This window comes from Mauremys reevesii, linkage group 12, assembly GCF_016161935.1.
Source record: "Mauremys reevesii isolate NIE-2019 linkage group 12, ASM1616193v1, whole genome shotgun sequence".
Taxonomy (NCBI): Eukaryota; Metazoa; Chordata; order Testudines; family Geoemydidae; genus Mauremys; species Mauremys reevesii.
This window is the reverse complement of record NC_052634.1, coordinates 3843233-3869609: the sequence shown is the minus strand read 5'-3', so window position 1 is coordinate 3869609 and position 26377 is coordinate 3843233. Positions and strand designations below refer to the sequence as shown.

General features: G+C 44.7%; 1 long non-coding RNA gene across 5 annotated transcripts; it reads right to left on the bottom strand.

Annotated features, from left to right (window-relative positions):
• LOC120375805 lies at positions 1-25287 on the bottom strand. 5 transcript variants are annotated; one of them, XR_005586787.1, is made up of 7 exons: positions 25033-25287; positions 23181-23279; positions 12911-13061; positions 9627-9768; positions 4084-4144; positions 3283-3347; positions 1-3139 (listed from the first exon to the last, which is right to left on the bottom strand). It is a non-coding gene; the product is annotated as an uncharacterized LOC120375805 (long non-coding RNA). The 5 variants fall into 5 exon arrangements; XR_005586789.1 differs by lacking the exon at positions 25033-25287 and adding an exon at positions 24194-24367; XR_005586790.1 differs by lacking the exons at positions 23181-23279; positions 25033-25287 and adding an exon at positions 16433-16992.
• Positions 25288-26377: the final 1090 nt, after the last annotated feature.

Below are 26377 nucleotides of genomic sequence, written 5' to 3'. Positions count from 1 at the left end.
GCTGGGTGCCTCGAGACCAACAGAAAAATGGAGTGTAAGTGACATTCCAATAGGTTCATCTTTTTACTTGTGTAGTGTCACAGAGAAACACACCAGTATGCTGAGTGATTTTGTAACAGCAGAGCTCCCACAACCTGCTCCGTGCATAGTTTTCCTTCACTAAACTAAACTCCAGCAGTCCTGGGGTTCTCTTCTTACAATACAGAAGTCTTTAAGGGACAGTTCAGTACAGCTTGCTACAGTAAGACCTAGCCAGGTAGGGCTGGAGAAACTGAAGATCTACTTATCGAAGCTCTAGTCCATCACTCACATCAGCTCAGTCAGAGGTATGAGGGAAAAAGGAGACGACCCCAAACATCTCAGCTGGATTGAATCCAGCAACAGCAACCTGTGCCTGCACCTGACAATAATGTGTTTCCACCTGTTGTGGATAAGCCATATACAAGACCATCGGGCCCTGCAAATATCATCTCAATCCCCAAGTCTTTAATTATCAGTCACAGAGATGCTAGATATTATAGCAATGGGTACCAATTTAAGAGCTTAGTCATCAGGCTTTGGGGCTGCCTACCCACAAAGCAAGGGCTATCCTTGGGTTTTGGGACTCTCTCTGCAAAGGAGTTATCCGCTACATTCCATGAGTTGCCTTCTTTCCTTCTACTGTGCCCCACCCCTGAAAAATCCATTGCACGCTGACCCCTCTCCCCCATCTCCAATTTACTTATTTTTTAAAACATAATCCTCACCTTATCGAGTAACGTGTTTATTAGAAAAGAACCAGCACATGAAATGAAGCCGGGCTGGGTTTGTCATGTTAAATAGCAGTCATGCCCAAGTGGCTCTCTGTGTGCCATTACTCCAGGTGATTGAAGCAATTTCTTCCTCTGCCATGAGCTTAAGTTGTAAATCTCTCAACCAGATACAAAGGCAATGATGTGCTGCCTGTTGTGATTATTATTAACCTTTACTATTAAACTTGCAAGACTTCCAGGATTTCACTAGAAGATCTTCACAGCAATGTAGCATGAAGAAAAAATTTCCTCCTAGAGACCCACTTGTGGAAACCCAGGGAACATTTCAATACTACCTCTTGTGTTACCAGTTCAATGGAAAGAGTTATTCTCTGAGCTACATGATGACTGAAGTTGGAGTGGACATTATCAATTTGTTTAGGGGCAGCAGTGCAGTGAGTATTTTATAGACACATAAAGAGAAGGTCTCCTAAACTAACTGCCAACCATAGCACTCCATATATACCCGAAGGATAGAAATATCATTAGCAAGGCAAAGGGATTGTTTAGGTTGCTCCAAAAGGGGTCTAACCAGGTGTAGCAGGATGGAATGAGGAAAAGGTAAAAGAATCCCCCGAAGAGGAGATTAAATTGTGAAATAGTCTCCCAATTAAGGAGTGGAAAAGCCACCATGCAAGATACTTGAGACTAAACTGTAAAAGGCAGGAGAGAATGTATTCCCAGAAGCAGGCAGCATAGTCCTGCACTTGCTAGTGAATTAACTAGATGACCCAGAAGATCTTCTCCATCCCCAACTTCCCTCATTTAGCTGATAACCTTTAGACATTGCAAAGGCCTAGAACTGGGTGTCTGACCAGTGATGTTCAACACTCATGACCCGACAGTGAGGGGTTATGGAAATGCTGGTCTTTAAGGGTGGTAAACTTGATAGTACAACAAACCAGAAACTACAAAGGAGTGAGTCACCTGCTTCTTAAGGGGCAAACGACAGGACTCTGCTCTGCTAAAGGGCAAAGCAAAAATCTAGAACATAGCTCACTTTAGCCAAGGTCCCCAAAGGAGCAAGTCAACCTCCAGCTTGACATTTCTACCTCCTCCTAGGTATCTTGACCTCGTTTGTTGGACTCAGCCCACAGCACCATCCTTCTCATATGAGTAGGTGGAAACAATTAATTCCCTCCCACTGGCCCAGCCCTGTTACCCTGCAATTCCCTGCACTCAGGGCAGGCAGCTATGTTCTTTTCACTAGCCAGAATTAACCACTTCTTTGCTAGCCTCCAAAAAGATTCTATGCACTGTCACATACAGTTATCTTCTCTTCCAGCCCTTTGTCAGTATTATACAGACTTGCTCTACTCTGTTAAACTGCTAGTGCTTTCCACCCTAGAGGTGGCTGCATCTTAGTGGTGAGTGAAAAGATGCCTGTATATCAGTTTGTTAGACTTAAAAGTGGGATGAAAGATGCTATATTAATGGAAGTTAGTAAAGCTGATTTTTTTTTTAATATAGGGATAAGTGACCCTGATAGGAAAAAGCTGAATCAGTTTCACTGTAAAACCTAGGCTGGATAGGGGGCTGGGCGAGGGCAGGAATTCTGTAAATGAGGGCCAACAGTTTGTCCTTACAATCATGGAGGCTTTCATCTAGCATGGAGAGCTGTTCGTTTGTTGCTGCTGAGGGACTATTGGGATAGTGGTTTAAAATGTTATCAGCTTTAGGGAAGGAATAGAGGCTATTTTGAGTTAAATACTAAAATCTAAGGCTTTTGGCATAATTTTTAAATGATTGTCTAAAAAAAAATCACAAAACTATAACCTGACCTTTTTTATAATTTGCCTTTATAGTTCTAGGCCCTGATTCTGCAAACTTGTCACCAAGGGCTTAGAACTCTTACCATCACAGATGTCATATTGTTGGTATTTGTGCCAAGTTCTTGCTGCACATGTGCAAGGTTTGCTCTGAGATTTGAGCATAATTCACGACTCCAAGTTCACATATAAAACAAGCTGACAGCTTATGAAAAGATGATTAAATGTGTTAGACTTTGTTTTAAAAACAACCAGCCCCCAAAGCTGTTTTTGGAAGAAAATAAAAATTTTACAGGGACCTCAGAAGGCTGCTAAATGTGCATCTACAGAACGTTAAACTTCATGTGAAATCCATGGATTAGTCTGAGTTTCCATCTGAGCTGTTCAGATACTGGACCCACGCAGATCATAGCGGCATGCTGGAGTTGGGGAATGATGAAGAGTCCCTTTAGTGTGACATTGGCTCATAATACCAGAGTAACAGGGAGAGAAGAGCTGCTTTTGGAGAATTGCAGGCTAGGATAAGAAGTGGTTGGTTCCCACACATTTCTGTTGGTTTCCTGCATTTCTGCAGATTATCTGTAATTACAATCCATATTAAAATAAGCAGCACCCATTGTTACAGCAATACAATTTTAATTGAGCTAATATAATCATGGAGGAGTTCTCCACCATTGCTCCAGGGAAAGGTGCATATTTAAGTTGAATGGATGTGTACATACCCTTGTCCTTCCTCCCTGCATCCCCCTTTGGCTTTTTACATCACTTTTAATGTTAGGATCCCGTTCTGGAAAAATAAAAAAATAAAAAATGAATCACACAAAAGGAACAGGGCAACACTTGTGAAGAAAGTTATATGCATGCTTAAGTGTTTGCAGAATCAGGCTCTTACACTCCAATTCTAATGGGTGGGGGGGACCACACTCATGTACATGAGGAGTAACTTCACACACCTCGAGTCCAGCGGGACTCTATGCCATTATCCAGATGCAAGAGCATTTGTAAGATCGAGGCCTGGGACTCTTTGGAGTTAGGAACACAATGACCAAGATGTTCAAAAGTGACTCATGATTTTGGGGGCTCAGTCGGGCACAGCTGGAAGCAGCCTGATTCTCAGAAGTGAGGAGGCTCAATGCTTTCTGAAGAGTCAAGCCCCCTAAGGTGTCTCAAATCAGACCCCCAAACAATAGACACCCAAACGCACTAAGCCCCAGATCTTCAAAAGATATTTAGGTGCCTAACTCCCATTGATTTCAATAGGAATTGGGTGTCTAAATACCTCTGAGGATCTGGGCCTAGGTCACTTTTGTAAATCTCAGCTCTTTGCATCTGTGTTGCAGAAGGAGGGGAGGGACTGCATGCGTATTAATAAGGCAATAAAAACACATGGAAATATAAGACATTCAAATAAGAGGTTAGAACTATCCTGGCCCTTGGAATGTCAGCTTTCCGTGATCAAATGGATCAAAAAAGCTACAAGCATGTGAAAAACTAGTATTTGTATGATAATTTCTTGGGCTTACAGATTTTGATGTCTTCTCTCCATTCCTTCCTCCTTTGTCCAGATTATATACACTGGGAGGACTGTAAGACAATAAGGCTAATTAGTGGCTCCTGGCCCTAAGCCTGCAAACACTATGAGGATCATTGTGAGTTGTGACTCAGGACCGTGACAGCAGAGGCCAGCCTGCCCACATTCCATGACTAAATCCCCCAGCACAAAAGGGAACGTATCTACAGTGACTCAGCTAAGGAGAGCAAACTTTATAATGCTGCAAAACGGGCAGCCGGGCTTTGAACTGTCGCATTTATATTTTTCCACCAACAATCCAGGGTCTAGTTTGTAATTAAATAAAAAAAAAGTCTCTGCCAAGCAGTGTATGACCTAATCATTTGTACAGTACCTATTTTTAGAATTACCCTTTGTACGCGTTCAAGATAGCTGGAGCCAGAAGCAGAAATGTGTAACTCTTGAAGTCTTAATAAGCAGGGGGGTTGCCCTGGTTTAATTTACTGTGTAATTATTTTTCCTTTTTTTCCCTTTTCTTAACCGAAAATATTTGACATCTTGCATGGGATGGGGAGGAAAACGCGATTAGCTTTTAAATGCCAGACCTAACTGCATGGTACAGAGGGGCTGTGCATATACTCAGTACAGCTCATCCTAAAATAACTTTTAAGTAGAATAGAATCAATTAAGGACTCAACAAAAGAAGTTCATAGACAGCCCAGGTTTTCCTCAAGTGTAACTGCCCCCCAGTCATTGCACTCATCATGTCATAGATTGGTTTTAGGGTTTCCCCCCTTTGGTTTTAAATGTCTCTTTACAATGAATTTAGGGCTGGGGGAAAGTGGTGGTCTGACAGCTCCAGGAGACCAATGGTGCCTCTTTACCCCAGGATTCTGACCTACCCATCCAAGTACCAATCCCTCATTCCCCTCCAGAATAGTGAAGCCTGTCCTGAAGAGACCAACTCTGGAGGCAAAGGGGGTGTGTTCTCCCTTCTTTCAGTCTGTGGCCACAAAAGGAGACCAGTAAACAGAGAACACCTGTCCACGAGGAACCAAACTAAGCCTAACTCCTTTCAAACTGGTGACCAACCAGCTAACGATCACTGCAGGCCAAGATTTAAACTGGTCACCTAACTATCACAGGCACTTCTCTGGCGACCTGTAACACGGTATCTGTGACCGCCCAGCCTTCAAGGGTTAACAGTTTCAAAAGCACCTGAGCTCCAGATCCTCCTAGGTATGAAGGCTCCTAACTTCCACTGAGTTCAATGGGAGTTTAGAAGTTTCAATACTTTTGAAGATTTGAGCCTTAGGCACATTTGAAAATTTTACACCAAGTGTCTTGCCCAAGGTCCCAAAGGAAATCGGTGGAAAAGAATTGAATTCAGGACTCTAGGCTAGCACTCTAACCACTAGACCATCCTCCCTCCCCAAGGAAGTCAAAGTTTCTTATCTTATTTCCAACTCCCTGAGTCATCCAACCCCCTTTCCAAATATCAGCCATTATTTTCCTTGTCACGGCCAAGAATAGTCCACTTTTGTGGAACACTTGTGTTTGTTTACTGCAGCTTCACATGCGATGCACACACAGCTGGGGAAATTTGTGCTATCAGAATGGGCTCCTATTTGCTTGATTTCTTCCAGAAGAGAACATCTAGGTGACTGAGTCACACATAACAAAAACCTGGGCAGCATATAAAGTGTTTCCATCAGCACATGCAGCTGTGTTTTAATCAAAGGATTTTCTCCCCACAAGATTATTCTGAAAACCTACACACAGGACACAGAACTCCAAAGCTCCAAACAGAGTCTGAATAAGAGTTTACATCCTAACATTACAGTTTGGATTCACAGTTAGATATTAACTGATTTTATTTTCTTAATAATTGCCAGAAGATACAACAAACCTTTGGTATCTTATCTATTTAGAAATTCCTAAGTGACTGAAACCTTAGATAACATTTGTAAATCAAGACAATTTGCAAACTACCCTATTTTTTAAAGAGCTATTTCTGAATCCCTTTTGAAGGCTGGAAGAAATTGGGGCATTCCAAATCAGTCACAACATATTTGTCTGTGCACTTAGCAGCAGAATTTTGCAAGTGGGTCAGCATTTGCGGTGGAGGGAACATGTTGAAGGAACTTACTCCTAAAAATGCCCTTGGAAATTTGACTTTCATGCAGGAGGGAAAGTTAGTGAGTTGCAGGGTTGGCATCCAAGTCAATTCAATGGTGGAATGGCTGGACTTGAGTGGGGAACAGATGGAGGGAAAACATTCTTGCAGAGCTTTCCTGGAGAAGAACTAGTTTCTGAGGGCCACATTTTCAAAGATATTTAGACAACTAGTGGTGCAGATATTTCAATAGGCCTTAGGCACCTCCGTGCTTTTTTGGGGGGAGGGAATCACACGAGACATCTCGCTAAATTTTTAGGCCCTAAATACCTTTGAAAATCTGGGCCTCATAAATTAGTTCTTATTCAAGAAAACTCTATGCAAGAATGTTTCCTTCCATTCATTCCCCATTCCAGTCATCCCAATATAAATCTTACCTTTGATAATCTGACCCTGAGTAGCTTGCCTGGCTCTCTGTAGCCCACCATCTTTAGTGCTATAGATGCCCTATATGCTAATTTTGTCAGAAGTTGACCAAAACTCCACTCTCCTTCACTGTTTGACAGGGCTTCTGCAGCCACAGGGTCCTTGTTACAAGGGCTTTGTGACATCAAAGCCTAACCATGTAAAAGAATCGGATATAACCAGTTTAACATCAGCTCTACCTGCTGGCATGAAGGAAATGGCCCAGATGGGAAGGGAGCAACCTCTTCTTTAAAATAAAAATGGCCTCACTTGTCCCATGTGATTAGTGATTGAGTGGGGACTCAATTTTAGGAAGCCAAACTTGAGAAACTACTAGAGACATAATGTTCAGAGGATGAGTGCAAAAAATTTGCTAGTCACTTTTGAAAATTTAGACCAATATTTCTGATAATCATGAAACAGAGGAAGGGCAAATTATGAAGAGACTAAAAGCAGACTGGGATTTAGTGAAAGGGGTACATAGTCTCTGGAAGATTTCCCCAGCTTTAAAGCCTCGCTTTAAATTAACCACCTCTCATCGGTGTGGAAAGGATACTGCATAATACTGTGCTCAACACCATGTCATCCCGGCACACATCTGAACGTATCGAAAGAATGGTAGAATTCAAGCGCTGGTTTGGTAAGCTCTGTCCATCCACCTCGGAGGCCGAGTACAATCCCAAAGCCAAAGCTCTTTGTTAGCAGCTCCTTTAGGAACCCTGCTCATTATGAGAGCTTAGAGCAGGAGGGACAGAGCAATGTGCGGAGAATAATTGGTTGCAGACAGGCTGCCTGTGTTGATGTGGGCAACGGAACACACAATCAGAATGAGCCTGGAGATGCGGAGAATGAGAGAGGCAGATCCAGCAAAGATCAGATGGAATCTAGCTGGGATGAATTGAGATGAGGTGGGGAGGGAAGAGCAGCTCTTACATTCACAGGCCGCGAAGGAGGAAGCCAGGCAGAAGGCCTTTTATGAAGGAAGAATTGCGACCGGTATCATGAGGGACAGACTGAGCTGAGCATAAAAAGAGTTTAAAAATGACCAGCTGGGGCTGGGTTTAGAAAGCGTAACCCTGACTCCAAATGAGGTGGCAATGGGGAGCCACATGGCTCAAGGGCTTGCCAACGAGTTATGTGGTAAGAGGCCAGGATCCCCGTGAATAAAAGTTTTCCACATCTGACTGGTTTCCAATGGCCGGTGTGGAACAAGTTGGTGATTAGATTGTAAACTCTTTGGAGCAGAGGCTGTCTTTTCATGACATGTTCCAGGGCCAAGCACAATGGAGGCCCCATCCCTGACTGGGGCTTCTAAGTGCTGTCTAATTTCAGCCCAGTTCTTAATGGAGAGGTATCTGCATCACAGCTGGTACCCTCAGGATAACTCGGTAGAGATGCCAAGGGAGGAATAAGGCAATAACCCACTGGCAGGGTACTGGGGGAAGTTCTCCTTACTGCTCACTGTGCTGTATTTGTTTGGTAGATAAACAGAGGACTTCAGTCTCAAGGGCTGTCCAGCCAGCATCTTTCACCCCATTAAGAACATGAAAGAGTTTTAACTTTGGGGAGGAGGGAAAAAGGTGGCCTGACAACAGCCTTAGGGGCCTGCAAAGTCGCATTCTGAAGAATCAGCTTATAGCAAAGCTCAAGTTCAGCTACAGGTAAGAAACACTGGGGCTGGTGTACATTCAGCACAGCTCAATTGGCACAAATAGGGCCAGATCATCAACTAGCATCAATTGACATGGCTGTATCGACGTCAGCAGTACCTACGCCATCAGCACTACCTCAGGCTCTGGTCTTCTGCTTCCATCATCTTTAAAGTGACTAAATACAAAGTCCAAGAATAAACACCGGCTTCTCCTTAGAGGGGAAGTTCACTTTATTTACTTCTTACTTACAAAGTCACATTAAAAGGGTTCTCTGGATTCCCAAGCCCTGCTCTCCTCCTCCTCAAAGCCAATAGCCTGGCTTGTGCTAGGAGCCAAATCAAGCTCAGAACAAAGACTCATGAGAAATATTTGATGCTCCCCTTGCATTCTGCAGTGAAAACTCACTCAAGACATCTAGGGTCCCTATCTCAGCAACTCCTGCTGACCTCTAGTGGTTGCTGATGACAACCACAACAACTGAGCCAGCTTGTGCACTGGTAGCAAGAGCCCAGTGTGTATTTTTTTGCTCTTCAGTGCATTTGTGTTCATTCCTTGGGCACCTGCAGCTTCCATGGGGATGGAGTGCAGGGGTGTGCTCGCACCTAGAGGTCAGGAAATGAAAATGCACTAAGCCAGCTTTAAGCCACAGCCCAGAATAATGATAATTAATAGTGCAAGAATACAGCAGTGGTTTAGTTGTTAAACATTGAAATGGGAAGGGGAAGCCACAGAAAAGTTTCCAAGTTAACCAGAGTAAATACTAGGTCATAATATATTCAGCAAATGATAACACAAGCCCCAGAAAGAATATACACCTAAGCAGAGGAAATCCATCTAGGATAATATTTTGAAGAGCACCTAACGGGAGGTAACGCTAAATCCCACAAAAACAATGGGGAGTCTGGTGGCACCTTAAAGACTAACAGATTTGCTTATGCCCAAATAAATCTGTTAGTCTTTAAGGTGCCACCAGACGCGTTGTTTTTGTGGATACAGACTAATTAACAGGGCTCACACTCTGATGCTAAATCCCACTGACTCTCAAGGAGTTGTGGCTCTGAAGAGCCTGAATCACTTTGGAAAACAGGGCTTAGACTCCTAAGGCTCAGCTCTTCCAATGGATTTAGGTGCCCAACCCCCTTAGGTGAGTTGATTTCAATGTGAGTCAGGTACCTAAATACCTTGGAGGATCTGAGCCTTGGTGCTTTTGAAAGTTGTACCCCTACTGTTACTTTGCATGGTTACAAGAGGCCTGCCAGAAATGCTTTGTGGGGGCTGACTAATCCCCACCAACAAATACAAGACAGTTGTAGTAGGTTATACCTGTCTCGTGTCCCCTTGGAGAGAGGGTGAGTGTCACTCTTGTCTCAAAGTCCCGAGCACAGGCCTCCAGCATGGGCCGTTCAGGTCATCGCACCCCCTCACAGGGCAGGTAAAGTGGCCCACAGAGGGCAGACTCCAGGGCCTTCAGGGAAGACAAGCAAAAGAGAAGAGAACTGGCCCCTTCCAAGGGTGCCAAGCCGGTCCAGGCTCCCAGGGGGCTCACCTTGGCTGGAGAGCATCAGCCTTACTTCCCTCAAAGTGCCACCTGCTCCCACTTCAACTGGGAGGCTCCCTTATAAGGACCCACCCCTCTCCAGGCTTGATGGGATTCACCAGGTGTGCCAGGTTGGAGCTGTTTGTGCCCAGAGGAGCTCTTTAACCCCTTCCTGTCTGGGGTGCTGAATCTGCCCTGCCCAATAATAAATTAATTGAATAAACTCCCCTGCAGTACGGAGTTAATCGATTGCCTGGGGTCAGCTAGCCCATGAGTGGAAGATCCCCAGGATTAAGACTCAGTTGCCCTGACTCCCAGTAAATTCATTGGTCTGATTTGTAGACCACAGCCTTTCCCAGCACCCAGCAGTCCTGTTGCTTAAGCACATTTAAAATACAGTTTTCCAGCAGGGGGCAGGAGATGATCATTTCAGGCTTCCCTTCCTCAAGGGACCTGTATTGGTCGGACCAGCCCTTCCCTCCAAACTGCGAGGGGCTGGGTTTGCAATCTGACCATCCATTCTTCTAGCCCTGGGCCTGCGCACTTCAACACAGGGCCATATGCTACCATCAGCCATATGTGGAATGCCTTTGTGAAGTTCCCTGCACAGAGCCGGGCTGGGAAAGGACCCCACAATTTCTAGCTTATGCATCGCTTTCAAACACCTGGCTCTTAGTCTGAGAAGTTCTAAAAGCTCCACACACTACTGACTAACAGCACTGTTTCCGTCCAGACTGAAGTAATCCTCAATGCTGCTATCTAGGAGATTTTTGGTTACAGAGCTAAATGTGGATAAAGTGCCAGGCCCAGTGTAGTGACATTAATTTCTAGCCTCTATGCCTAGTTACAAAAATCCTCTTCAGCTCATCTTGAGCCTATGGGTAATGTTCCTGAAAAGTAGCTCCTGTGTGTGTGTGTATATGTACTTTGTTCTTGCTTAATGAGCAGCAGGTTTAAAACAAATAAAAGGAAGTTCTTCCTCACACAGCACACAGTCAACCTGTGGAACTCCTTGCCTGAGGAGGTTGTGAAGGCTAGGACTATAAGAGGGGTTAAAAGAGAACTAGATACATTCATGGAGGTTAAGTCCATTAATGGCTATTAGCCAGGATGGGTAAGGAATGGTGTCCCTAGCCTCTGTTCGGCAGAGGGTGATGGACGGCAGGAGAGGGATCACTTGATCATTGCCTGTTAGGTTCATTCCCTCTGGGACACCTGGATAGTGGGTAGACAGGATACTGGGCTGGATGGACCTTTGGTCTGGCCCAGTATGGCCGTTCTTATGTTCTTATCACCGTCACCTTTTCAGTTGGTTGCTGCACCACCACGTCCTCAAGTTGCACATGAGGCCACAAAACTGTTAATTGCTTTAGGATGAGGAAGCGGTTTCATTGCATAAAAACAGAGAGGGAGAGAATTCCCAATTTCTGAGGTCAATGCTATAGAAAACAGAAGTTCAGCAAGGAAATAAGGTTCAGATTTTCAACAGGGAGGGTAGTTAGCCATTGGAACAGAGTACCAAGGGATGCGGTGCATTCATCATTGCCTGGCACCTTTAAATCAAGATGGGATGTTTTTCCAAAAGATACATTCTAGTCCACCCACAAGCTGTGGGGCTGGATGCAGGAATTACTGCGTGAGGTTCCATGTCTGTGTTATGCAGGAGGTCACACTAAATGAGCACACTGGTCCCCTCTGACCTTAAAAAATCAATGAATCTAAGAACAAACACTTGCCCATCACACCCCTTGCTCTTTTCTTTTAGTGTTTTGTGGGCTGCTTATTCTCACTCCCCAAGATACCTGATCACCCCGAATGTCCCACTGTGTGGGTGGTGGGTAACCTTTAGTAAAGAACCAAAAGGGAAATAAAAAGTTTCAGAAATAAGAAGTAAAGAGATCAGCAAGAAAAAGCAAAATATCCATAGGAGGGCACTGGCCTCTCCATGTGTATGGCCTGAAATATCATTTTAACAACAGAAGCCCCTGCTTATATACAAATGAAATGGAAACATGATTGTTCCTGTTCACTGGAATAAGAGGTGAGCATGCTCTGTATATCTAAGGTATGCCTAGAATGCTCATCGCCATATTATCTAACTGCAGCATACCTTATCTCCTTGGGCAGTGATCTAATCAGATGCAACAGCTAAACATGACTGGGGCTGGTTGCAACTTGTACAAGAGGCCTCCAAATAAAACCCAGGTGTCACAGAAGTTGGGCTGGTGAATTCACTAGAAGATCATTCTTTCTTTGAGTCACTGCTGAAACCAATGCCCTAGGCTGGTAAGGGTAGTGGGGGCCTGGGCTGCTAGATATGCCATTTTTCAGATGAAATAGGAAACTGATGCTCCGAGTGGCTGTGGTCACGTAAAGATGCCATGGTACCTTCTGCAGGAATAGAGCCGTTAGCCGTAATATTCCAACTCAGGTCATGTATCTCAAGTTTATTAGCCCCATAGTGTTCAGTCCTCTTGGATGAACAGTACTATATCCACATAAGGAGTTATTGTTAAACATTGCTGTTGGGTGCCACAATTGCTCTGTCCGTGCCAGATGGCATCAGCCCTGTTCCACTTACTCACAGTAGTGCCTCCCGTCCTGGGGATCTGTGATGGGAACATATTTAATTACTGACATCTGTGTGATCCATGTCCTTCCACTGACATCAGTGGGAACTGGGTCAGGTTCTATCATAGACGGGGAGTTACAGCAACTGCAGGTTAAACATTTGTCCAAGCAGGAGGAGAGAATTCCCCATCCCCCAAATGAGTTGAACTCTTAGCAAGAGAAGACACCTTCAGCAGTTATTATTGTGTGGAAGTTCTATGGCCCGTGTTATACAGGAGGTCAGACTATATGATCACAGTGGTCCCTTCTGGCCTGGGACTATGAATCAATGACAAGTCTCCGCATGGCATTTCTCTAGTGTCTCTGGGATCTTGGATGGTGCCCCCACTCCTAACAAAGTGGGGCATTTACATTAGGAACATCCTGAGAAGTATGGAAACGAACTCAGTTCAAAACCAAAGTGTGTACCTCCCAACGCAAGGCTGTTTGCTGGGGTTACCTGGGACTGCAAACCATCCTATTTTTCTCGCCAGTCCTGGAAGGCCCCATCACTGAAACTGGCATGTCTGGGAGTGACACGGTGCCATGGGCAGGAGGGACACTGATTCGACCAGTCTGTGATGATGTCCTTTCCTGTATCTTCTGAATATCTAGGAGAGAGGAGACTACAGCATAAGGGATCAATGAGATAATCATAGATGCTGATAGGTAATGGTTACTGAGGTGGTCACCATTTCCAGTAAATCTGGGAATACTGAAGACAGAGAAACATCCAATTTAATCTTGAATGATTATCATAATTTAAATTTCACTTTATCAACATCCTCCTTCGCACGTTGTTTTTCCTTCTAAGAGTGCATCAAATCCTCAGACTGACAGACCTGGAGAATAGCCACAGAATAGGTGCATCGGGGCACTCACATCACCCCCCTGTGGGTGTGTCACACCCCAGACCAGGAAGGAGCATCTATAATGTCAAGAGAGAATGTTAATCTCCAAGAGCCTTTTAATCCCTAGCCTTTCTGATGAGACTGCCAACAAGAGGATCAACCGTGATGGCAGTTTTTGTGACATTGACACTAGGAACTGAACTGAGATGCCAAGCTTTTTCCCCAAAGGCCACTGAATAGCTGTCAGATTGTAAGTCTTTTATTCTCTACTGCCTGGGTCACAGCTGAGCCAGTGACCTAGAGGTGAAAAGCTCTCTGTTCCATTAACAAGGCTCTGAGCCAGCTGTTGCCTCTTGGATGTTTGAGTGAAGAAGGCTCAGAACTTTACAGATCCTATCATTACGGAGTGTGAATATCATCATCCAAAGTGCTTCAACACCAGGGCCACAATTCCTTTGGCTGGCACAAAGGTTGGATTGTTACAAGTCAGAACTGCATGTTATGAACATTCTCATCCATAGCAAAGTCCCATTCAAAGGTAGTTTTGCACGTGCACTCGCCCATCGAAGTGTGTTTGTGGGCCACAAAACCGGGTCATCCAAAATTGAGATTTAAAGCAATAGATGTATATATTTAAACCAGACTGTGAGAAATAAATTCTGCCTCCAGAGCCCTGAACATGTATGAAGCAAGAGATGCAAAACCTCCAAGGAGGTAAAAAAATACTTGATGGGAAGGGGATGAAGGAAAGGGGAACAAAAGACATTGATTACAAAATCAAACACTTTTCTTTCATGATCATATCTCTCTCCCTCCCTCTCCTCCCACCCCCCCGCACTTGATTTCTGCCAATGAGCTGACCAAATCCATTTCCTCGTCAAAATAGGAAGAGCTTTCACTGATCTCCGAGAAAACACAAGAAGAAGAATGGGGGTGGTGGGGAGAAGTCATTCCCAAGCCAGTTGCAAAGAAGCATTTGAACTTTAGTAAATCTCCAGCTCTGCCTTCCAATCTTCTGCATCTTGGGACCTGGAGCCTCCTGGTTTGTTTCTTTTAAACAGCTTCCTAGCAAGAGGGAGGAGAAATAAATGGGGGAAGGAAGGAGATGAGTGAGAGCATTGCCTACTGCAAATATTGACATAGCTATTATAGGCATGTATAAAACTCCCATTTGTGTTATGCAAGTGTTATATTCTTTGAATACTTCTGTCTGGAGGAGTTCTTTATTTCGCTATAGAAGAAAAATGTTTTCATGTTCTCTCCTGCCATTCAGACCTGCAACCCAGCGAGCCCTTTTGCCCTTGAGAGCCATAACATTATTTGTTAACATTTTTATGATGCCAAATGGTCTGTGCTAGAACGGGTGCCATTCTTTAGCTGGGAAACCATATGGCATGCCGAGTAATAAATAAGGTATTGTGATAGTTAATGAACCTAATTGCTAGCAAAGACTTTAATACAAAGAATGTGCTGCTGAGAATTTAGCACCACATTAGAGATGCAGCAGAGCTCCTCTGACTTCTGAGGCTTAATTTAAGTTCTATATTGCAAACTCCAGAAAATAATTCCAAACCCTCCTGCTGGAAAAGCAACCTGCTGGTAGACTGTGATTATACTGAATTACTAAAATCGCAATCAATTTTATACCCACAGTTAACCCTTGCTAGGGAGTTTGCTCAATGATTTCATATTAAGCCACTTAAAGATACATTGGGTCCAAATGGGTGCAAGCATCATTGTCATCAGCATAAACGTTTCTTTTCCTTAGACATCTCCCTATGCTGGGAGCATCCTCTTTAAAGATCTCTCCAGGCCTGAGCCAGCCTGACTAGAGGCTGAACGATGAGAGGTCTTCAAGTAAAAGCACCAATTCTGAACTGTTGCTGCTATTTTTTTCCCATAACTCAATGTTATTAACTAGCAGCAATCAAATTGCAGCACCCAAATAACCCCCCCGGCCTAAAAATCAAACAGCTGACCAAGTTTTTATGAAATATTTTCTTACTTTAAAAGAGTAGTGCAAGCAATATTACAAGTGGAGAATGTTTCGGCCTGTTGCAGCCCCGAAGAGTGGAAGAGCTCCTCCTCTCACAAGTGCTGCTGAAATTCATAGCGTCACGACGAGCTATGTTTTTTAAACACAGCAGCTAAGTTGCAGCCACAGTCACTTACATGTGACTCTGTCATGCCTGCAAATGGGCATCTGTGCACAGCGCATGCAATTACCTGCTCTGCCTTTCAGAAGTGGGATTTTATAGGGCTATGTGCAGATGCTGTGCATGACAACACTGATCCACAGCCTGCTGAAGTTAATTAAAGACAAGAATATCCAAGGTTAGAATAGTTAAGATTTAAAAAGATAAACAAACAAGACTTTTGGAATGGGTATAAAACCCTCCAGCTTTAGGGCATTACCCAGTTGCTACCTGATAGGAAGAGACTTTTCCCTGGAGACCGGTTCTCCCAGAACTGCAGGGTTTCTTGCACCTTCTTCAGAAGCAGCTGCTGGTCAGAGGATGGATGAATCCTGATCTCATCCAGTTAGAAAACTGCAACATTCTCACTGATGTCAACAGATCCAGACTCATACGGCCAATCAAATCACTTATTTTACACACAACAAGCTGCTCTTGAATTTTTTTTTAAGACTCTCCTCCCATCTGCTTATGCCCTGCCCTGCCCTGCCCGGGCCATCCACAGAACACCCAAGCAGTAAACCCTCATGAGACAAGACAACGGAGATTTTTTCCCCTTTCATTTTGCCTCCTAACAGTGACGTGATCTGTCTGGGCTGCGTGATGCCAGTGTTTAAATGGGTCATGCCCTCGCCTTAAGCCATAGGTGAGGGTTAAGGTGGCTGGCCCTGAGCTTTGGTGTGGCTGCCATCTCTCTGACTCTGGGTATAGCCTCACTGTTCCTGGCTGCTGTAATTTCAGAGGAACCTGTACCACATACATGGGTGCTGGGACCCAGATGGCCAGACCAAGTCATTAGAAACTCATTCACATGGTACCGGGACCCCCACTTTAAATCCCCGTATCTTGGGAAAAGATGGACAGTCCCTGAGTCTACGTTCTCTGGGGAATTGGATCTCATCTTGGAATAAGGACATCAGACAGCATTTGCCTTACCAGCTCTTTCTTGCTTCACGCGCTCCGCTCCCCCTTCTACTGCTGCAAACCGCTGGATTGCCATCTCCTAATGGGCAAACTTCACTGTCTCTGCTTCTCCAGACAAGGCGATGAAGGCTGGCTTCCCCTTCTATCTCCTTTCACATGCAGGTGATGGAGTCTGGAGGCCAGTAGCTGGCATTCCTCTTTGTTTCCCTCCACGGAGCCAGAACACAAGAGGAGAGTCACCCTGAGCACTCCCATGGTTCTGGCTCCCCGAGTGCTCCTGTTGTGGACTCTGAGCCATGTCTCTGCTTCTGTCCCCTGTGTGCACTCCCCTCAGTTAGAGGATGCACCCAGCTGGCCTAAAGCAAGGAAGTCAGCACTCGTCTCCCCCAGCCCTGCTCTGTTTAAACAGTCAGGTAGTTGACCGTGGCAGACCCCTCCCTTGACCATTTGCAGTCATGACTGTAGCCTACAAAGCCCATCTGTGTTACCTAACCTGTGCACCAGCTCCCCAGGCTCTGTGTTCAGGAGTGCTCACATCAGACAGTGGCATCCAGGACAAACTAGACCGGGGATGTTCTGCCATCATTGCCATGCAATATGATGCACACTTGCCTGGGGGAGGAAGTTGGCACCTGGGTGGGTGGGTGGGTGAGGGTGGGACAGCAAAGGACAGAAGGGTGCTCGCTCTTATATGTGGCCAGAGCAGACTGGAGGTTTTGTATGTATTTGTTCTCTCAAAGGAAACTCCCAGGGATGGACATGGCCTGATAGGTATCATTGTCTGCTGCTTGCTAGGGATACCCGTCAGGACCTGGCCCTGTTAAGCACAGCACTAGCAGCTTCATGGTGAAGAGCTGTGAGTTTCCCTTTATGGGCAACTGACTGGCAAGGCTTCATTCCACTTCCAGGAGCATCCCATGTCTGTTGGCCTCACCATAAGCAGCCCAGGTTGAGTCTATGGGATGTTATCATTAAGGGCCATCTTCCACCGACATGTCTGCAGCTGAGGCATGACATTATTTGATTCCTTTGGGATGCATTGCCAAAACCCATCATTGGCATCACCTGGGAATCTTTGGCAAAATCTTCTTGAGTTTGGGATCCATCTTTAGCCTGCAATTGATGGACAGAGTTCTTTGTGAACACATCTATTTCTGCAAGACCTGAGCTGCGATTAAATTGTCCAGCATGCTCCACTGTAATCCCAATAGCTGTCTCATCTCTGGGGCACACTGCATACTAGGAGAGAAGGGGAAACCATAATTTATTATTCCTTTCAATCACTCCCAGAAGCAACAACATCTGTAAAAGCTGGAACTTCTGTGAGCAAATGAAAGAATTTAAGAAGGGAGAGCAATGAAAATATTTCCTTGGTGTATGTGGCACCCATGAAAATGAGTAAGAGCAGCTGCTATTGCCTCAAGGTATAATCAGACAATAAGAGCTTGGGCTGATGACTTTTTATGTAGGGGTTTGTTATGGCTAACATCACCATAGTATTTAGTGTGCCACATACATTAAGGGATTTATCTAAGAGGGAGGAAAGTATTATTACTAGACATTGTTGAAATGTTTCTGATTAAAAACAACTTTTTTGCAGAAAAATGGGATTTCATCAAAATGTTTTGTAAAAAAATATCATTTTCAACAACAAAATCTGAAAATATTTTGATTTTTGGCAGCTGAAAAATTCTGTTTGAAATTTTTGAAACTGTCAATGAAAATAGTATTTTTCCCTGTGAAAAATTTGATTTCCTGACCTGCTGTAATTATCCCCTAGTACACAGAGAGATTAAGGGCTAGACTGGAGCCTTTATTCATGTTAGGGGACACACTCATCTGAGCAATCTCGCTGATATCATTGGGACTATTTGTGTGTGTAACTGCTCACCAGCATGAATAATGGTTGCAAAATCTCGCTCTAAGTTACTTGCCCAACTTCACATAGGAAGACTGTGGCAGAACGTGGCATTGACTGCAGAGAACAGGCCCATACCCTAAGCACATCTTAACCCCGCCCACTACAACCTAGCTCGCTCTGGATTTCCAAGGTTGGGGTGTTTTATGGTATTGAGTGGGATATCCAGCTGCAGAATTTGGGCTACTGTGGAAGCTCAGAGAAGCTCCTCTGGCCTCCGGGCAGTTCAGCATTTTTCAGCCTCGTTGTTCCTATTCAATGCTGGATTCTGAATAGCTATAAAGAACTAAGAATTCAGAGGTGAATTGGAGTTTCTGGGTTCAATTCTCAAGTGTACCACAGACTCCCTTTATGACCCTGGGCAAGTCATTGCTCCCTGCGGTGCCTCAGTTTCCCCTTCTGTAAATGTAACAACAACAGAGACCTACCTTCCAAGGCAGGCTGCGAAGCGCAATTCACCAATGCTTGTGGGGTGTGCAGACAGGTAAGGCAGCGACAAGTGCTACTGAAATCCAAAGCAACAGACATGAGCTTAAACCAAGGATTCAAGACCTCCCAGAAGTTGCAACGTTTGCTACTCAGTCCCAAATCAGCTAAGTCCGGACAAGCTGCACCCCTGTGTTGGGAAGTTTCTCAGCTGCGCTGACCTGCCTCTGATCTCCATCCTGTGCTTCTTTCCTATTGCTGAGCAAACAGTATCCTAGGAATAATATCCAGGTTTTGCTGTTCTAGTCAATTAGTAAACAGCTAGCTGGAATGTATAGCTCATGCTGGGTCTTCACATGTTTAAACATTTCTGGGAAGAATTCACTCTGATGACTGCCTCTGCGGCGTTCGTCACTGTGGAGCACTTCTTACATCACTCTCTGCAGACCAAGCTATGTCGAGAGCAAAGGATGCTGCTTTGGGAAAGCAGACACGCTGTAACTCCTTGGCCACCAGGTACATACAAGAGGGATCCAAGTCTCCAAGACCTGCCTCTTGTGCTTCCTTTTAGCTCCCATTCAAAGCAGCTGTGAAACATGGCCGTTCTGACTTGGGAGCATTATGCACCACTTTGAAGTGCTGGAAAGGATTATACAAGAGCCAGTGGAAAGGAGAATCAAGCTCTTTCATTTTTTCATGGACCATATAATCACAACCCACAACAGGTACCATGTAGCTGTGTTGGGGACCCCTGCTCTGAGTCTTGCATAAAAATCAGCATGGCTTATTCAAGTTTGGTTTTCCCCATGTCAAGGGGCAGGTTAGGAAAGGGATTTTTTTTTAAGTTTTTCATTACACCCACCAGTGCTTATTCATGTGGTCAATAGCTCCCTGCACTTCTACCTAACCTTGATTACTCCTCAGTGGCATCACAGCTGGGACCTCTGCATTTTAAAGGATCTCAGAGAAGAGCACAAAACCTCAGGGGTGGATGGCACAGGAGAGCTGATATCCAACACTGGGAATTTAGCAGCTTGGGATGGGTTAGTCCTTAGCATGGAGCACAGGGACTCAGGAGGACCCGGCCTCTATTCCTTACTCTACCATTGCCATACTTTGTAGTTTTGGGCAAATCACTTCCCTTCTCTGTAAAATAAACAATCGTGTTAACTTACTCTTCCTTCCAGGGAGCTTCTTTAATGCATGTTTGCAAAGGACTTTGGGATCTGGGGGAAAAGTGCAAACTCGTATATAATTTTTATTTATGCCACCACCTTAGTGTAACTGAAACAGATTCGGTGCATGTGCTAATTATACAAAGTATTATCGCCGAGATGGAAGGTGGCTGGGGCCAGCCCTGGCAGTGGCATCAAATGAGGAAAGTGCCAAGATAAAGAGTCACATAGTGTGGATTTAATACTGTACATAAATACACTTTACAAGCGCAGGAAGGCTCTGTACTAAGAGGAAACCATTGGAATATTTTATAGTGATGCAGATCGAGTGAAAAGACTGTGAATAAATAAAAGGGAAGATAATTATTTGATGGAGTTCTCTTAGGATATGCCACAGCAGGGAATACTTACGGAGAATACATATTACTAGAGAGACACAGCTATTCAAGCATCAAACTAACCTATAAATTGTCACAGGAGAAAATTGGAGGAGAGGAATAGATGGGGTTTTGGGCACTGGTCTCATTATTAACATTGGGTTCCTCTTTCTACCTTGCTTGTTGCAGTTCCCTGCACCCAAGGAGTTTCAGTCCCAGAGAAAAGGGAAGAGACTGAGTCTAATAAATGTCTTTTAGAAATTATGACTGAAGCACTACAGTAAAAAGATGGCGTCATTTATCTCTCAGCCATCTGGGTGGGATCGTTTGGCCTGGGAGCAGTAGCCTGCTCCCAGGAAGTTTTATATCTTGAGCACTTCATTCCCCCAATTTCAAATGTGTGGTCTAGTTAACATCTCCCCCATACTCCACAATGCAGGCACTGAGCCCACAATTTGCTAGAATGGCCTCTGATTTCGGGTGCCTCCATTTTTTGGATGCTATCTCTGAGACATCGCTTGGGCCTCATTTCTGGAGGTGACGAGAACCCACAACTGCGACTGAAGTCACTGGGAGCTGTGATTGTTCAGCATCTCTGCAATTCAGGTGACAAAATGAAGGCATCTGAGATCAGAAGCTGCTTTTGAAAAATGAGACTTAATTCATTAAAAAGGAACAGTTTTAGAGGTGTGGCTCTCAGCACAGAGTCCAATTCTGTCAAAGAGAAGAGAGACAAGGAAATACAATAGTTGTTGGGAAGGTTTTTGCTTGCACATCTTCAGGACTGAGGTGGTGGAAACCAGAGCTCCTCTCTCAGCAGAAGAGGCCTCATCCATCTTTCTCCTAGCTATTGGGTAGCCACCAGGAAGAAGGACGGGTCAGCGGTCTCCAGCTGGAGAAAGAGGGAAGATGAAAAACTGTGGAAGTCCTATTGATCTGCTGGAGTTGATTTTATTTCACAAGAACTGCAATCTAGCAAAACATCACAATCTGAAGCAGATTTACTGAGCTTTTACAAATATATGACAGATCCTATGGACCAATACACAGGCACTGCCAGACCAGATCAGACCAATGGCCCTTATCGGTTGGTATCATGTATCTGGCAGTGGCTAGTACCTCATGTTTCAGGGAAAGTCTATAACCCCATAATGAACAATTCTGCAGGAACAGAATCCTAGGGAAAATCCTTTCCTAACACAGAATCACAGCTGGAAAAGGCTTGCAGGTGCCATCCTGTCTGTTCCTTGCTGGGGACAATGTAGGATTGTTCCCTGCTATGCATTTTCTATTGCTGTATCCATAGACTCAGACTTAACTAAGGAGTCACAAATGGGTCCTCCATAATGAGAATCTATGGTATAAACTGATGCATCTATTAACAGTAATTCACCCTCCCATAAAGCCTGTTAGCCAAGTATCTCAAAGCACTTCACAGGTCCTAATTATTTAAGCTTCATACTGAGCTACATCACCCGGGGTGGGTATCAGTCTCCCCATTTTACAAACAGGGAAACGAAGGTACACAGAGGCCAAGTGACTTGCCCAAAGTCACAGAGCTTCTCAGAGGCAGGTCTAAAAATAGAACCCAGGAGTCCTGCCTTCCAGTTCCACTACTCTGTCCAGCCAACACCATCCTGGGCCCGTAGATTTGAAATGGTAAAAGAAATGTTTTTAATGATCAATTAAATAATTCAAGTGACATGACTTTATTTTATTAGTCAACCTGTTTAATAGCCAGTTGCAGCTTTAAACAAGACACAATACCTTGCTCATAAAATCTAAAAGTTAGATGGAACTAGTTGCAATATTCATTACCAATCAGTTGTTATAAACATATTGATCCAGAAAGGCTCGAGCACCACACAATAGATCTCTCTATAAATGTTTGTCATAATTGGTAGGCATGTAATTAACAAAATACAACCATTCTCCTTTTTTACATTCTGAATTGAATCTTTATTTCAGCATAACCCCCCCAAACTCTCATTTGGCTCATTATATATTTTGCTGGGAGATCATATGATTTAAAACCCCTATTCTTATCAGGGGGAGACCTAATATACCCCGAAGAACTAATGTGGCCAAAAAGTTTCTAAACATGTTTAATGAATGTAACAGTAACACAGCAGGTGTTCATTAACCTTTCTCCTCCTGGTCTAGTCAAAAATTGAGAAAATAATACCTACAGTATAACTAGGGTGGGAAAATCTTAGCCAAAGCTGGAAAACACAATATTACCATTCTGAAGGATCCTATAAAAACAGCACACACAAAATCGAAACCATGCAGATATGGAGTCACTAAGTAACAATGATTTGTTTCATAGCTTTTTTAAAATAAGTGCTGTTTCTATATAGTTTCTTTTGTTCCATTATTTTTGGCAATTCTGCTGCTCCCCATCCCACCTCTTTCATGCACAACTTCACTTTTCACTCCCTATGATGCTGGAGGGCTCAGTAAGGGCTCCAGGATTGGGAGAGAGGAACATATACTGGTTCTGGAAAGCGATTCAATAATTCTCTTTCAGGAGAGACAGGGGAGATTTTAGTGCACAGGTCTCTCTCCCGTTGTGGGACAACTCCCACTGGAAGTTCTGAGGTCTTGGTCAGAATTAAGACCACAATCCCACCAACACTTGGGCACGTGTTTAACTTGTGAGCACATGCAGAAGTGTTTGCAGGACTGGTGCCTAGTTAAGATTCCCCAGATACTATCTTCAATTCTGGGCACCGTGGGACCCAGACAATAGAGGATAACCAGAGAACACCCTGCTTGGAGAGGAAGGCTAGTCCAGTGCTTAGGCTGCTGTGAGAGGTTTGTTTCTGTGGTACATCCTTGTGGCCCCTCACAACACAACTCACCCAGACACGGGTCTCTGCTGGTAGGTCACTGTCCTGCGCGAGATCCAATGTAGCAGTGCATTAGCCTGCTGGCCAAGGCACGATTTAGTCCTTCCTCTTCTGGGATGTTGAGGTCCAAAAGAAATCATGGGGAAAAAAAACAAGCACAGCTCAAAACAGGGTCATCCAATGAACCTTCAGCAGGGCCCTGCTATTCAGGACTTGTCTTTGAATAATTAGTTCTTTAGCTGGTCTCCCTGGGTCTGGTCATGACAGTGCATGTAAGTGGCAAGCTACCTCAGTCTCTGGGCTGCAACTCACCTCAGAAGCAGCAGAACACTGCTTTCCTTTCTGGTCAGCCCTGACCTAGGTGAGGTCCAGTTAACTCCCCCCTCTGCACCTGCCACCTGCCGCAGTCTCGCTGTCCAGTCCATGGGCTCTCATTAACCCTCTCCTTGCCAGTCTAGGGCCTGTCTGGCCCACTCACGCCACTAGACTTGGGTTTGAGAGAGCTGAATTCAATTCCCCGCTCGGTCACAGACTTCCTTGGTCAAGCCAGTTAGTCTGCCTGTACCTCAGTTTCCCACTTGTAAAATGAGGTGAATAGCACTGCCCTGCCTCACGGGGGAGTTAGGAGCTTAAATCCACTAAAAACTGTGAGGTGCTCGGGTATTGTGGCAACGGGGTCCAGATAAAGCCCAAAGGGACTGATTTGGGAGCAAAGATGAAAAGCTCTACATTCGGAATGCATCTTGCTTGTCCACATGAAGACAAAGCTATTTGCTACAGCACAAAGGGTGTAAACCATCAAAGAAGTAGAGGACCTGCCAAGAGTGCAACAAAGGGGTAAACACCAGGGTGATAGGATGGAACTCAGCAGAGGTTTAATATCAAGGAAGTGTTTCCTAAGAGTTAGACTGTGGAATAGACCCCCAAGGGTGGGGTAGGGCAGGGGGTGGGAGCCACATTACTTGAATTGTTTGAAAACTAGACTGGGCGAAGCCAGAAGAGAGAACAGCCTGTAGGGAACACACCTGCCCAAGTTGGGAGTTCGAGTCAACAGGGTTTAATTGGCCTTCCCCATCTCTTGATGCATTGATGCCAAGGAGGTGAGTTAAGGATGAAGTCTCAGTCTTGGCTCTGATGGGTTTAAGGCAGGCCTTGAAGCGATAATTTAACTGCGTGTAAGTCTTCACGGGAGCACGTAGATCTCTGCTGTTGCAGAGCTGGAAAGGGAGTTATGCCAAGAGAAACAGAAGCATGAGCCCTGAAACCCCTGAAGAAAGGTCAGGTGGAGAGGTGTCTTCAACCCAGTCAGGCTTTAAATGGCTATTGACTTGTTCATAAACCAAATTCGCTTGTGAACCTCTTTAACCTGTGAGCATGTGAAGTTTATCTGGTCAGTAGGGAGAAGGGCTGGGTGCTTTGCTGGTGTAAGTTGGCATTGCCCCACTGAAGCTAATGGAGCCAGTCTGATTTACACCACCTGAGGATCTTGCTCTGAGTCTTGCCACAGAGTAGATGCCATTAGCTCTAAATGTATAGGGGGTTAAGAAAGTGTTGGTTCTTTTACCGAGGAAAGGCAGAGTGACTGTTTATATGGCAGATATGGAGCCTAATGTCATTAGAGAAGACACTCATTTTATTTTAAACACCTGCCACTGCTTCAAAAGTCCCGAGCGAAGGCAACACTGAAGGCAGGCGGTCTTTAAGGTTAGCTCCAACTGCAAAATCAAGGGCACAACAGGGCCCCTCCCTCCCCCTCTCTCAGTCACAGGCACCCATCGCAGGAGCTTGTATCCATTACTGTCGTTAACTGATTCCCCTCTAATTCCTATGAATTAGTGGGACCCAGGAGGCTAGCATAACCCACCTGTTCTCATCACCTGCATCCCCGCTCCTGACTGACTTTGACATTTGAAGACTTGGTAGCAGAAAGATGCGCTGGCAAATGATATCATAAACCATTTGATACCGTGATATCTGCTGGTTTGCAGCTCAGCCTTGATTCCCCTCCTCGAGTAAGTAAATCCAGGGCACCAAACTGCACGCAACGGCAGGCCTTTCCTTCCATCTGTTTCTGCTCCCCTTAGCTCCCTTGGGGGGCGGGAGCGAGGGAAGGGGAGCGTCAGACCTGAGTGAAAACACAGAGATGGCCAAAACCAGCTAGCGTATTTTTAAACACAAGCTATTTCCTTCATCTAGACCTGCCCAGAGAAGCAGCTTTTAAAAGCGCAATAGGGTGGAGATTTTCAAAGGCACAAAAACCACCAAACTCCCCTTGACGTTCAATAGGCCCTGGGGAGCTAACTGCCCTTTGTGCCTTTGAAGTCCAACCCATTGATATTCACAAGCCACGGCTCATTCCCTGCCCGTTTTAACGTAGGGAAACTTTGAGCCTTAACAAGAACTTCTGCGCAGCATTCACAATACACGGCGCTGTGTTTTAATCCCGTTGCTGAGATTTTGGGCCACGTGGCTGGTCTAAGCAAATGGGTCTTAAGTGCGTTTCGTGAAATAAAAATACATTTGGCTGGATGAGGATGAGGAGAGTGATTTTTAAAATCCACTGTGTCCTCCTAATGTGATGAATTACCATGTAGTGAGTGAGTGACTGAAAACAGCAATTAATCTGCTGCACCTTTCTTGCAATCCTTTGATTAAACAGGCTAGCATCTCCGCAGTTTTAAACACTGCTGCGCCATTTTATTTCTCTGTTAGCCTCTGCCTCCTTTCTTCCTCTCTGAAGCTCATAACCACGAACATGTGCATCCCCCTACATGCAAACAACGCCCCTTCTATATGTGCACACACAAGTTGTATAAAAGTGAAGTATCTCCACCACTCAACCAAACACAGTGGACCTGATTTTCATCCCAGATCAATATTTTTTACATGAGTACAGCTCTATTGATTTCAGTGTGCTCACTCCTGATTTATACCAGAGTAACCAAGAGCAAAGTCAGACCCATTTCCACACACCTTCTTCCCAGTGACTCAGAATTTAAAAAAAGCAAAGAAACAAAAGCTGTAAATATTTTCTGTTATTAATGATAAAAACCACCGCCACTGCCTTCTGGGAGTCCATCAGATTAGGTTAGCTAAACAGAGGCAACTGAACAATAGAAGCCAAATTCTCAGCTGACGTAAATTGACATTGCTCCCTTGGCTTCAATGAATCGATGCCAATTTCCACCAGCTGGGGCATTGGCCCTTAA